Source organism: Dermacentor albipictus, chromosome 5 (assembly GCF_038994185.2).
Source record: "Dermacentor albipictus isolate Rhodes 1998 colony chromosome 5, USDA_Dalb.pri_finalv2, whole genome shotgun sequence".
In the NCBI taxonomy this organism is placed as follows: domain Eukaryota; kingdom Metazoa; phylum Arthropoda; class Arachnida; order Ixodida; family Ixodidae; genus Dermacentor; species Dermacentor albipictus.
The window spans coordinates 90,320,609-90,334,053 of record NC_091825.1 but is presented as its reverse complement, the minus strand read 5'-3'; the positions used below and the strand labels follow the sequence as shown (position 1 = coordinate 90,334,053).

At 44.9% G+C, this 13,445-nt stretch overlaps 1 protein-coding gene across 1 annotated transcript in view; it reads right to left on the bottom strand.

The window, feature by feature from the left end:
* LOC139059927 (neuropilin and tolloid-like protein 2) overlaps nt 1–13,242 on the bottom strand; it is a 230,261-nt gene extending 217,019 nt beyond the window's left edge. The window contains exon 1 of the mRNA XM_070538552.1: nt 12,771–13,242. The gene's annotated coding sequence lies outside the window, so the exon portion shown is untranslated. The remainder of the gene's footprint in view (nt 1–12,770) is intronic.
* Between the last annotated feature and the right edge of the window lie 203 nt (nt 13,243–13,445).

Below are 13,445 nucleotides of genomic sequence, written 5' to 3'. Positions count from 1 at the left end.
GCTGAGGATCCGTCTTAGCGGCCTTTTTAACCTTCCGTTGCAGGCCGCCGCAATTGTCCACCGACCATTCCAAGCTAACTGAGGGGAAGTGGACCAATCGCAGACGCCCGCACCACCCACCTCTACCGGTTATCTGCTGTCATTTTGATGGTTCAGCCCAATCGAAACTCTCTCCACCTGAGCGTGCTCCTCGCGTCTTCTCAGCAAATTGGGTAAGAAAAACTGCTCAATCTAGGCAATGCTATACGCTTTGAAAACAAAAGAAAGTGACATCCTATAAACGAGAAGCGCGCTTGGCTGGGATTTTCAAATAACGTCCCATGCATGCGTCGGTGGTTACGTAAGTTTGACGTGAGGAGATCAGAATAAAAACAGAGTGGAATAGTATTTCGTTATAAGGCCCCATGTCTCTCTCATCCACTGCCGACTGGTCGATAGCAACCGCGAGAAACTGAAAACCGCCCGCTCGAAATCGCTCCAGTGGTCTAACGTCGGTAGGTGTACACGAAAGAACTCCACTTGCCCAGGCGAGCCCGCAAATTGCTCTGCACCGCGGTCGGGGCGGGCTCAAACCTGCGGCCTGTGCGCGGGCTATGGAAGAGCAGCGCTGAGCACGGAGGGCGAGAAGTTGGGAGTGGGCGTGAGTAGAGGCAGGCGAGCGGCCCCACAGGCGACAGCGCACCGCCGTGGCTCAGCTCCCTTTTGCTCGCATGTACTTTGTCCATTTAGCCTAGAGCATGCGCACATCCACCCAGCCAAGACAGTATGTATACGTGCCCTACAAGAGGGGATATAGAGGAGGTGGGCTTGGGGTTGGGGAGGGGGTGGGAGGAGGGCACTGAAACATGCAATCGAACACATGGCGACCAATTACGAGTTGCGGGTCCGGTAAATTAATTACGACACACACACACACATGGACGCGTGAGCGCAAACGCTGCAGTCGCGTTTGCAGCCGCAGCTCTGAATGTCGAACAAGCATTCCGGCTGTTCCTGCTTTGCTGTGCTTTCCTTCGCTCTCACCCACTGCTCCACATTAGTAGGAACAGCTTAAATTCTTTCTTTGTTTTCTTTTTATCGCGCTCAGCCGCAGCGGTGGCCTTTTTTGCCGAGGCTGCCAGATCGGGCTGTGGGCTAACCGAAATTAACGCATCCGTGGTCGTCCTTTATTTTTTCCGTTTCCGACTTTGCTTTTTCCTTTTAGGTACTTCTTTCTCGCTCTTTTTCTCGCTTTCCAACGCCGGTCTCGGCAGCTGTCCTGGCCAGAGGTTGACCGGGGTAGGTTTCGTCAGTCCCTCCTTTTGGCGTGTGCCTTCCCCGTGTGCCGCGGGAAGGCCGACGTGTTCAAACATTGAGGAAAAGAAAAATACGCATTGCAAAAGTGCAAGACCTTGAGTGCGTGAGTAGGTGAGCATAATTTGCTTGAATGTCTTTTTTTTTACTCACGTTCTGGTACAGTCAATCTGAAAATACATATAATTTTCTTTTTTTGACCGGGAAGTTTTAAGTAGCGCGGAGGGTTAATCTCTGCATCCCAGATTGGGATCAATAGAGCCGTGCTCGTTACAGGATAGCTAACCATGCAATATAGAGATCAATGTTTTTAATTAATAGAGAGAACAGGAAGCTGAGATAAGCAAAATGCTAGGCTGCGATAGATGTAGTAAAACCTGATTAGCTCAAGCAGGATAGGTGACTATTTCTTACCGCCCCTTTTAATAGGGTACGCCATTAGACATCATCATCGACAGCGTGTCTAAACTCACACTTGTTCTTGAAAATAACGTTGAAGCTTTCTCACTCTCAACTGCTGCTCAAAGAAGTCGTAACTGCACCGGAGTGTAACAGCCGCGCCAAACGTTTGGTGCACCAGGTGTTTGCGATTGCTTCTATAGCACCACCTACGTAAGAAGGTTTACTCGCCACGGTCATAATAAAATCAGGTAGCAGTTGCAAGGCAGCCGCGTTAGCTACGACTGCGCCAGTGGTGTCGCTGTCGAGAAAGCACATTCTGCCTGCAGAATCATGAAATGCCGATCATCGCATTTGAATTACCACTTCCTGTAACGTTTCAACGCTAAACAAACCTCAACGAGCCAACTTTCTCGAGAATGAAATGTTCAACTGCCTTTGTTTTCTAAAACTATTAGGGTCAACAAGTTTTGTCAGTGATCGTGTATAGGAAGGTTATTGCTCTTCTTTCAGGTGAGTTTATCCATTTTCGGCGCTCACATTCGTGACGTACGCAAGTAATGCAGTTTACCTGGTGAATCTCCGCTCATTAATGGCGACGCTCTGGCTTGACGAAACAAAGTGTCACTCCTTGTAGAAACCCTGCTTTAATTAGTTTCGCATAATGTTAGATTCTCATATTGAGTCTATTGCATCGCAAAGCATCACGTACAGGATAGCTTTCTGCGCCCATGAATACATTACATATATATTACACTAGAAAGAACAAAGTGAGCTCACCATGATGAATGGCAACGCATACTACACGCATGAGTTATAAAGTCAAAAGCCGAAAAATTACCTTAATTACGCCCATTAGCAATACCCACGCAATACTTTTCAATAATAATTCTTGTACATGAATAACTCACCTCTAGGCCTTTCAATGCTAATAAAGCATGAGAAAATTATATCAAACCAATGTAAGACAGGACTGACGGAAAAGCCTTTGTTCGTAAATTCTCTATCTGTTGTGGAAAGCCGGCGGTTTGAAGAACGTGCTTCAAAGCTGTGAGCATCACCGGGGGTCGTAACGTATTTCTCCACTCCTAATTCACATAGTCAATGATTGTAGGTGATCGTTTTACTGAAGCACAGGGTGCACAAGCTGCCACGCGTCGCTCACAGGCCTATGCTTGCTGAGCTTCGAAGCTCATTTGCGGTCGCAATACTCCCTTCAAGCCATCCGAGCGTCCTACGGTCAAGTCAGAGAGGCTCAACTGCGGTTGTAATCTTTCCGCAAATGCACCTGTGCCGTTTTCTACTCCCACAAGTTTCGTTGTGAGGGAAGAGAAAAAAAAAGAATGCGATAACGCAAGAGGTCATGCGACAATGTGAAGCCTCCCACTGACGCATGTCATCTTGCGTACTTTCTCAATTTCCATCTACCTTCTTCGTGGGATCTAAACTAAGACGTGTAAGCAGGGGCCCAGATGTAGGCGGCGACACGTCGGGGGGAGCCCGCTGTTACCATGCCAACGGGAACGAGAAAACCTATCTACTCGCTTCCTCGAGGAGAAGGCCCGGGCGTTTTTTTTCTCTTTCCTTTGAGCGACTGCATTCCTCGTATCACTCGTAGGCGACCCACCGGGCTCGCGAAATGCAGCTCGCCGTGTCTTCGTCGCCCATCAAGCTCGTTACCGCAAAGCTGGGACAACCGGGTTGCACACGGTTTCGCGGCTCGCTCCACGTCCGCACGCGTGCTGAAGCAGGTGGCGCGTTACGGCATACGTGCTGGACCGCTTACCGGCCTTTTTTGGCCAATCGTTACGGCGAACTTGTTGAGAATGGTTCCTGCCGTGCTGCCGTTTGCGGACGTGCGTGTAAGAGAGATGTTCAGCATTGAACAGTGCCACTTACTTCCACTGAAGATGCAGATAAGACGTGCGTACACAGCGCCTAATTCATGGATATATTTATTACAAAAAAAAACAAGCAGTGGCTATTTATCCGGAACTTTTCTGGGATTTCTTGCGTTAGATGGTACTTGCCCGCATTCACATGAACGTTGAGCAGCTTTCCTCTATCTTTCGAAACTTGCCAGTACCTTTTTTTTGTCAGTTTTTTTCTCGACGTATCTTGACATTTTGTTTTGTCCTTTCTACCTTTATTGCTATGTGCAGGCTACCTTTCTAAAGAAAAAAGATAAAGCTTTCTTTGAAAGCAGCGCTTTGTGCATCTGATCTCCGTATAAGGTGGCGCTGCAAAATGCTTAATTTTAGATATTAACAAGCCCCCATATTTAAAGATATAATGAGAAGGAATTTTACTTATTTCATTAGCGAAAGCACGCAAATATATTTTTAGTTGATTCTTCTTGCTTTATTGGTTACAAGTGAATGCCAAGCCTAATTTGTACGTAATCAAATGTATACCGGAGCAGAAAAACTCAAGAGAACTTAGGTATACCTACGTTGATGAATGCGAAGGCATTGCGACGTCTGCCCAATGACCACTCGTTTTAAGAAACGTAGTGGTATTAATGCGATTTAAGTGCTCCGTGCCGCAGAAAATCCGATGTCGGCATCCGGGATCGGCGTCTCTTGAGCGAAAATTGTCGCATATATTTAAGTATGTGTATATACCACACATTGCTATGTGACATTCGGTAAATGCGGGTTATGTTTCCACATTATTCGATCCATAAAGTTGTCCATACCTTGTTTTACATTCTTGACAGAGTTCTTACTCGGTATTTTGAGGATGACAGCCCGCAATAAGATGTCGTGAAACAACAACAACAAAAAAAAAACTCCAACAGCACGTGCCTTTTATTTCAAATCTTCTCAGACTATAAGATTAAAAGCGCCAATAAATAACTGGAACCCGAAAATGATGAAAATATTTTCGCTCGGCTGTGCACCATCTCCGGGATAGCGAGCAGAAAGCGCGCCTTCGTGCATATTATTCTCCGCCAACGTTTCTTGGTAAACATTACGGTTACATAAGCTGCAGTAAGTGGCCGGGAAGTGTGAGAAGCAGTCAAAGATCTTTGATTGCCGTCGGCGTTCCACTCTTAAAGGCGAAGCTTAAGCGTCCTCCAAATTGCTGTTTTCATACGAATACGAATTTAATACGAATCCCTATTATGAAAATAATGTATAGAACAACAGTTTCTATGAAGGTTCTTTTCTATCCATTTACTCCTGATGTGCGTAAAAGGTGAACTAAAAGGAAGGCGCGTGTTCTACAGTACAATCCTTCAGCTTTTCTTTCAAAACGTTCCAGCCACTATAATGTTAACTACGCGTGCAACAGAAACCATACACACGGGTATTAAGGTGTTCGTGCTGTGTGGGCATGTGTATCACGGATGGAATGTTGAAATGTTGGCCACATTGCTACAAAAAACCGCCCGCAATGGGTGCGAGCTACAGACTGAAGACTTCAAATGATACGGAGAAATGAAAAGTGCCAAGTGAAATAAAAGTGGAACTCATTACTTAATCGAAGCTTGACTGTATATCAACCAAGTGTCCCCGTAACGAGCTCCATAAATATCGACAAAGATGGTGACATCGACGTTTTGGGCGTGTAACTTTGTATCTGCACAGCTGACCACGTTGTTCTCGCTTCGCAGTAACTTTCTTATTGCGCGAGTTGGGGCTTTCTGAATGACATCATTTAGTTTTTAGCATAAAGGCTGTCCCACCGGGTCTGCCTGTGTAACGGAAACATTTCGCTCGAACTTGCATTGCATCTCCTGATCCGCGTGTAGGTAATCAAATCACATATGTTCACCCTACCGATGCGCGGGAGCAGAATCGAGATTATGCGAAATCACGTGCTTCGACTGCATGCACGAGTCCTTACGGTGTCTCTTAGAAGGCGTTGCTTCCAGAGGAGTTGGCCAGTCTAGTCGATAATACTCCAACTTTAAGACTACAACAGGCTATGGGCTATGCTGGAACGTGAATCAATAGCTACAGTGCCTTAAGTGAAAGCATATGATGGAGCGCTTTCAGTGTGGCCTGCAACACTACGAGAAGCCTGAATGACTCGAGAAGCAGTGGCAAGAACAGAAGCCCGGGCCGGCCGCTCCTAAAGCTTCCGGCAGAAACTGCCAGCAGAAGCATAGCCTTCGAGATTAATGTCTGTTCGTATGAGGGAACTGTCGCTTGAGCGTGGATTTGTACGCCACCTATTATTACCAGCAGTCATCCGAGTTTCGTAACCAAAACGCCTTCGCTTGTCGCGGCTGTCGCTCGGCCGCCGCATCCTTCTGGCGTTGATGGCTTCGGCCTCCGTTATTGGTATTGTGACTCGCGCTTCGCTTGGCCTCTTGCTCCAATACAAAAAACCGTGATATCTCTGCAGAGCAACCCAAACACCCAGCGAGTTGTAGTGACATCTCGGTGGGCAACGAAATTATCAATAACAGTCTTTCAATCCCAAGAACCCTTACTTCCTCCTGGCATATTAGTCTACCATACACAGTTGACTGATTTCAACTTGATCATGCGGGCGTGGACTGGATGACCGAGGCTACAAATTTGTAAGCTAATGTCGCACTGTGCACCTCCGCCGGTTTTGTACCACTCTACATATTTTTTAATCAATTTTCTGTTGAATCAATAAAAATCATAACAATTGCTTGTATATTGTGTTCTCTGGATGAATACTTACACGGCATAAACGCTTGCCTACTCGATAGGTTTACGCCTTATAAAGTGCCCCTATATAGGCTTTCGTTAATGTTCGCTGTTGAACCACCTAATACAGCTGGGTATTTGTGGAAAAGCAAAGCATTTCCAAACTAGTTTAGAGCAACATTGAATGAAACAAAAGCTTAAAGTGACAATGACAGGATAGTTTGCCATTTAAGTGCACCGACATACGCCACTTTACATATACTAATTTTATAAGCGTTTGACCTATGAAAAAGAGCTGTTCGGAATTGAAGCGGAAATACGAAAACAGAAGAGCCGGATACGAAATCAACTGCAGATGTTTGCGCTTCTTGTATCCTTCAGCCTTTCCTGTAGCGCCAATCTCGCTACTTCTAATGCACGGAAAAGACCTAAGTGCTGCCCCTGTCAAGGTGAATCAAAAGAGCGGGCCAAAATAAAGAAATCAGGCAAGGCATTCATTCGTGTTCCTTTCGCACAGAGTGAAGTAGGCGCAACAAATTGCAGCCGAGAGATGGTAGAGCCAAGTGCCGCCGAAATCGGCAGTCCAGCGCGAGAGCAGCGATAACTGGCGGACAGCGAACAGGTCGAAGCGAGGGAGCAAAACCTCTCGCGTAATCAGCTGCTTCGTCATTCCGCAAAGGGCGCTTCTCCGGTGTCTAGCCTACATTGGACAAATGCCGGTCTGCTAACAATCCACGATGCTAAGCGCCATTTCTTTCATCTACCCAATTTCTTGCCTTCTGTGTACACAGGGAGGAGTGAGGGGGGCTGAATCGGTAAAAGAAGCTATAGAGACCAACAACACGGCCTGGAAGAAGAGAGGACCAACAGACGAAGACACGCTCGAAGGAACGCACACTAGCACGTACTCTGCGACGGCAACCGCTTGCTGGCATCCTAACAGGAGCCGTAATGGCCGCCTTCAATGCCCAGCCGAAATGGCCCCGTGTGTTTAGGGGAGTGGAGAGAGGGGAAAGGCAGTTGGGGAGAAACAAGCAGTGAGAGAAAGAGTGCAGCAACTGTACCAGACCTCATCGGATAGCAACACAGAGATGCGACGGCTGGCGCGCCAGCGCCGTCGACTTGCCCACAGCGTACGTTCTTCTATTTCTCGTTTCTGTACAGGAACGGGGACTGTTGCGCTGCTGCCGGTGGCCTGGATGCATGTGTACACTCCTGCCGGTAGGCGCTTGGCTTTATACGCCTCGCCTTGCGCATAGTCGCGCAACAGCAGGCAAATATTGGTGGGCAGCTGTACGGCACCCTTCAATAGAACAGGAGCTCGGCTTGTGCACATTTTCTTTCAGACATCGAGTTCGGCTTGTCGCGAGCTGTACTTTACGGGCTGGCATCATGATTGCGTTGTCTGCTTTGACGACAGTCGAAATGAAATTCGCTCGGTCTTGGGGCCTAGTCAAGCTGTTGCCGCTATTGAGATCAACGTGAGGTAGGAGCTGTACGATAGAGGAACTTCTTATTTTGCTCCTGTACGCGACAAGACGTGTTATGGTACGGTGATGTCAAATTCCGGTGGCACCCTTGACAACATGAGTGACCTGCGCGACCACGTTGCTGGTTCGAGGTGCTAATGCTGCCGCTAACGACACGCCAACGCCGATAATGCCATATCACATAGGGGACGCTATAACGCCAAGCTATTGCAAACTTTTCTATTCCAATTCTTCAATCAGCCCTCCGCGATTGGTCGAAACCGTTTTGGATCCCCCCTCCTTCGCCTGTCTGTCACGCGGCGTCACGAAAACCGCAATAGCTTCTAATCTGATATGATGTGTACTGACGGCTTGTGGGTTATTCGGCCAAACAAAGGAAAAATAATTCTTTCTAATTCGACGAGTTTTCGCTATTACCCTTCTGTTATAGGTGAAAAGGTTTCGGGCTGCACCCACTTCACCTATCTGTTACGCGACATCACAAAACCGCAAAAAATCAGCACGTCACAGTGACGTGTACGCGCCACCTTGACGTGAATGCATTAATATGCCGCGCAAAACTGAATTTTTTCTAAATTGCCGGAAACTGCTCCGTTCCTGAGCGATCGTCTGCCGCTGATCGCTCAGGTGCTGGCTACTCGCACCTGTCAGAGAGTGTGATATTATTTGCGCTTAATAAAACGGCGACAGCAAAAATTAACCTGGAGTTTCCATATAATTGCTATCGTAATCAAACCTTTTGCGTAGAAGTATAACGTTATCGAGTCTTTCGGCACATATGCGACATCTCTCTGCTAACTCTTCTTTGCTGAGGATCTGCTTTAGCGGCTTTTTTATTCTTCCGTTGCATGCCGCCGCGATTTCCGACCAACCACCGCAAGCTAAGGCAAAGTGGACAAATTGCAGACGCCGGCACCACCCTCTTCATCCGGTTGTCTATTTTCAGTGCGCTGGCTCCGCCCCACCGAAACCTTCTCCACTAGAGCGTGGTCCTCGCCTCCTGTCAGCCAATTAGATGCAAAACCAAAAATCAAGAACCAAAAAAGAGGAAAAAATAAAAAATAAAAGTGCAACGAAAGCTGCCCTCCTCTAATTTTAATTCAAAATGCCGATTTCGACCAAAAAGTTCGGCACATCCACCAGGGGCTCAAGTGAATTATTTACATAAAAAAAAGTTGGGTGTGAAGGCAAAATGCGGCTTGTATAAATTGTATGTGCTACAAAACTGTTATCATGTTTACGTTGCGATATGTGGACATGTAATGAAATTTTCATTGCTGTTAGTGGTTCACATGACTCTTGGTTATTCTTCATTATTTATCAAATAAATATGAGCTAAGAACGTGCGCCCTATTCGTATTCTGCATAGAATTATTTCATTAAACTGTTCTTGGTAAGCAGATATTTTGTACTCGCAAAGCACAGGTTATGTCAGATGGAGTTTACAACTTGTGGTAGAATTCAATTGGTCCTGCTATTTTGATGTCAAAGCTGGACGAACTGTTCGAAGGTTGTCTTTTGTTGGTAGGGATGAGGAGGGAGGGAGGATTTCTATACTTGCACTTGAGGAAGCTGTCGCAAGTATGACGATTTCCGATTACACGAAAATGAACCCGATATTGGAGAAGTTGAATTAGAAACACAACAAAATCTTATAAATAATGCTCGTTAATATACGAAAGCGACAAAAGTAGATCTGACTAAAGGATTGCCACGCCTCCTGCGAGAGTAAATTTCACATAGTTATCCGCCTTTGAAACTTGCAACAGTTCTAATCGAAGTCCTCTTCTGGTGGTTGCAATACTCAAACTTGAAAGTATTCAAATTCTTCTACCGAAAATACCACACCCCAGTGCATAATTCGGTGAAGACATTTTCATCCAATTGAGTATTCCCTGCAGCCTCTGCAACATTGCGAAATCCCATCTCCTTTCCGGATTCGTTTTGCTTCTTTGCATCCTTTGTAGTAAGAAGGCAGAGTACGCTTTACAGGAATCTTTCTGCGCACATTTAAAGGAGAGGACGAGCGACAAGAGGAAAAGGAAAAGGGAAGGAGGTCAACCGGATCCGGATTAGGTTTGCTATCCTATACAGAGGAAAGGGGGTTACGCGATATGAAAAGGGAAAGGAAGAAGAGAGAAGACTGCGGGTTCCGCGTATTGCGGAGTTGCATATGGCTGCCATAAATCATCGCTGAAGGCGTATTTCATCGCCTGTTCTCTCTTGTTATTCACGATAAACAGGATAATTCCAGACAAAATATTTTTTTCGGTTGATATTGAACGCAGTGGCAGACAGAAATTTTCGCCCCAATTAAAGCACCTTAATGTTGTCAATGTAGCGCAACACTGAATTATATTCTCGTATTTGTACCCTGCTATAATTTATAGCTCTGTATAAACAGGGTAACACGCTGCGAAGGCTCACCATTCATTATTACGTAAAAGTTATATAAGTACACATATATTATAGATTTGTCTATCTATCTATCTATCTATCTATCTATCTATCTATCTATCTATCTATCTATCTATCTATCTATCTATCTATCTATCTATCTATCTATCTATCTATCTATCTATCTATCTATCTATCTATCTATCTATCTATCTATCTATCTATCTATCTATCTATCTATCTATCTATCTATCTATCTATCTATCTATCTATCTATCTATCTATCTATCTATCTATCTATCTATCTATCTATCTATCTATCTATCTATCTATCTATCTATCTATCTATCTATCTATCTATCTATCTATCTATCTATCTATCTATCTATCTTTTCTTCCTTCCTTTCTTTCTCTCTTTCTTTCTTTCTTTCTTTCTTGCTTTCTTCGTGAGCATTGACAACAGTTGCATCCAGCGATGCGTTGGATGCAACTAATTGTAGGCTGATTTAGATGCACGATGTCGTTAAAGAAGTCAAAGCAGAGAACATGTTTATGGCAATTCTTTTTACACCATTCATGCACATTTCCCTTCATTGTATAAGGTTGCCAGAAAAAGATGGTTGGATTTATATATTTAAAAATTGCGTTGATCAGTAAAATGTCAACCACTATTTAAATATAAAGGTCCTGCTGAGCTTTCAAAAGAAGAAAATGTTATGAAAGAGCAGATCACGATAAGTATCAGACAGAGCCTGGCGTTCTTCCCGAAATAGTAGTGACTTTTTCAACACCACTAGAATCCCCTGAGTAATATGGATGCCTTACAAAAAAAATATGGAAACGACGTTTTCAATCACCCAATACTGCCACTATAATGAACCAGGAATTTATTAGGTATTCCAAAAGCGGTTCGTTGGATTCATGTTCTTTTACTTTTCTACAGTGTCATTTGCGTTGAACTGTAATTTGTTGTGCACTCTTGTATTAATATTTCCTGACGCTCGCTTAGGAGCAGACTATGAGACAAGTGAACAGTGCTAGCAAAAGTTCTTGTTCCATGCATTCGACTAGTGCCTCAGGTGGCTTGCAGCTTCAGCACGCAGTCAGCTCCAATTTATTTATCGAAGAACACGCATAGCGCAGGAATGCCCTCGGTAGAACGCCGTTGAAAATATTTGAATGCAATTAAGTTTTTTTGGCTCTGAAGGCTAAATTCCAGCGGCGGTTGCAAGCCGAATATATATATATATATATATATATATATATATATATATATATATATATATATATATATATATATATATATGACACGTAATGAACAACATATCGGGTGTATATCTGTAGATTACGTATGTTACACACATACATCGATAAACGATACAGCTTACCGAAATATAAAACGGCGATTTTTATTTCTTTGCTACAGAAATATGCTCTGATACCTCGTTTAATTGTTGCAAGTTTCGGAAGTATCAATGGAAAAATGATCAACTATAGGATTAAAACTCGGCAAGATTTGACGTTTTACTTTATATGCAACAAACCACATCAAAATTGTTCCGGTGAGCGTGTAAAAAAACAGCTACTCCGTTAACGTGCACTGGATTAGAAACTTCCAAGTTCAACTGTTCTGCTACCGCATTTTCTGCACTTTCTTTGCGTACTAGGGTTCTTTCATCAATTAGCCGATAGAAAAAAAAAAACAGGTGTCCGCTCCATGCTTGGTGGGCGTGTACTGAAAATTCACTTCGTTCAAAGCTTTCTCTGTTTTATAAGCATGATTTTTTAAAGTTAATACCTCAGGCAAATTTTATTTATCGGTTTGCAGTGTTATTTATTCACAAATTTTCAGCCGAATAGATCTACGTCGATCTCGAAGGACTGTGGCTCATATAATGTAGTACTCCATAGACTGCTTACCTTCGATAATAAAACGCACCTGCTTTATTGAGAACTCTGTGCAGCTTTCGCCCTAATGAATTCCAGAAACTCCGTGATATTGCCTAAACAATAAGGTATATAACTTATATATCTAATTCATATATTTATTAACATCATGCAGCAGCACACTATTTGTGGTATCTGGTTGTGAAAACCAAAGCTTAGTGCATCTTTCAGTGCATCACAGGTATGGAATAACAAATATGTATAGTCTATATCTATAAAACAAGATATACCATTCGTACCCAGCAACTATACACCCTAAACTGCGAATACATTGTACTTTTAAACTCTTGCAGAAATTATTGCCTGAATTCAGAAGAGATACGTATTGTTCCTCATGACCTGTTCTACAGTGCAACTCTTAAAGGATGAAAATTTTCTTAAAGTAAATTTGCCCACAGGCATTGAGCGTCCCCACGTTTCCAATTTTTGTGAGCCCTCGTGTGTGTGACTTTACTAAGAACGCATTTGCCATCATATGAAGATTTTTTTTATTCAGGAATTTGCTTATTAAAAGTTAAATCATTGTATAGCAAAAAAGTTGAGAAACCCTACAAAACAGTTTTCTTCTTTTTAAAGGATGAGTTGTCTCTACCTGCCTTCGTGCTGAACTTACCTGAGATCAGACGATTCGCCTCTGGATGCAGGCGAGGACCAAGCTCGCCCAGAAAACAAACATAGATTGCTGCTCTTCCGTTGACTGATACAGTATTTCGGTGAACTAGTCGATGCACACTTAGATGCGGCGACTTCGGTGGTCGGGCCGACGAACACGAGAGGGAAGCGAAATTCCACGCAGGGTACTTGAGCAACGAAGCGGAGCTTCACATCCGGAAGCCAGGAACTCAGGTGTTGAGCTCACAGGTGTGTGCGTGCATGCGCGTGCTTAAGCGTCACCGGATGCGGCGGCAAGCCGTCCTCAGACGCGCTCACCGCACGAGCGATGAACAGAAGGAACCGAAGCGGACGCGGCGGCGGCAGCAGCGTGAGCAGCGGAGGCCGCAAACAGGCGCTCCGACGGTGCGGCGACCGGAGCGCACGGCGACATCCCTTTCGTGCAGGCAGTGCGCGGCCGCAGTTTCCCGGCCAGCCCGATTGCGTTAGCAGGCCGAGCGCGACGCCGCCGCCGCCACCACCTCGACGCCGGCCTTCGCCTTCCTCCTTTCCCCATCTTTCCCACCGTCTCTCTCCCCCTTTCCCCGAGGCTGGCTTCTTCTCCGCATCCTTTCTGCATCCCCATCCTCCCCGTGGTCCTCGCATCTGGCGCTCTCGCTCCCCTCGCTTCCTCCCC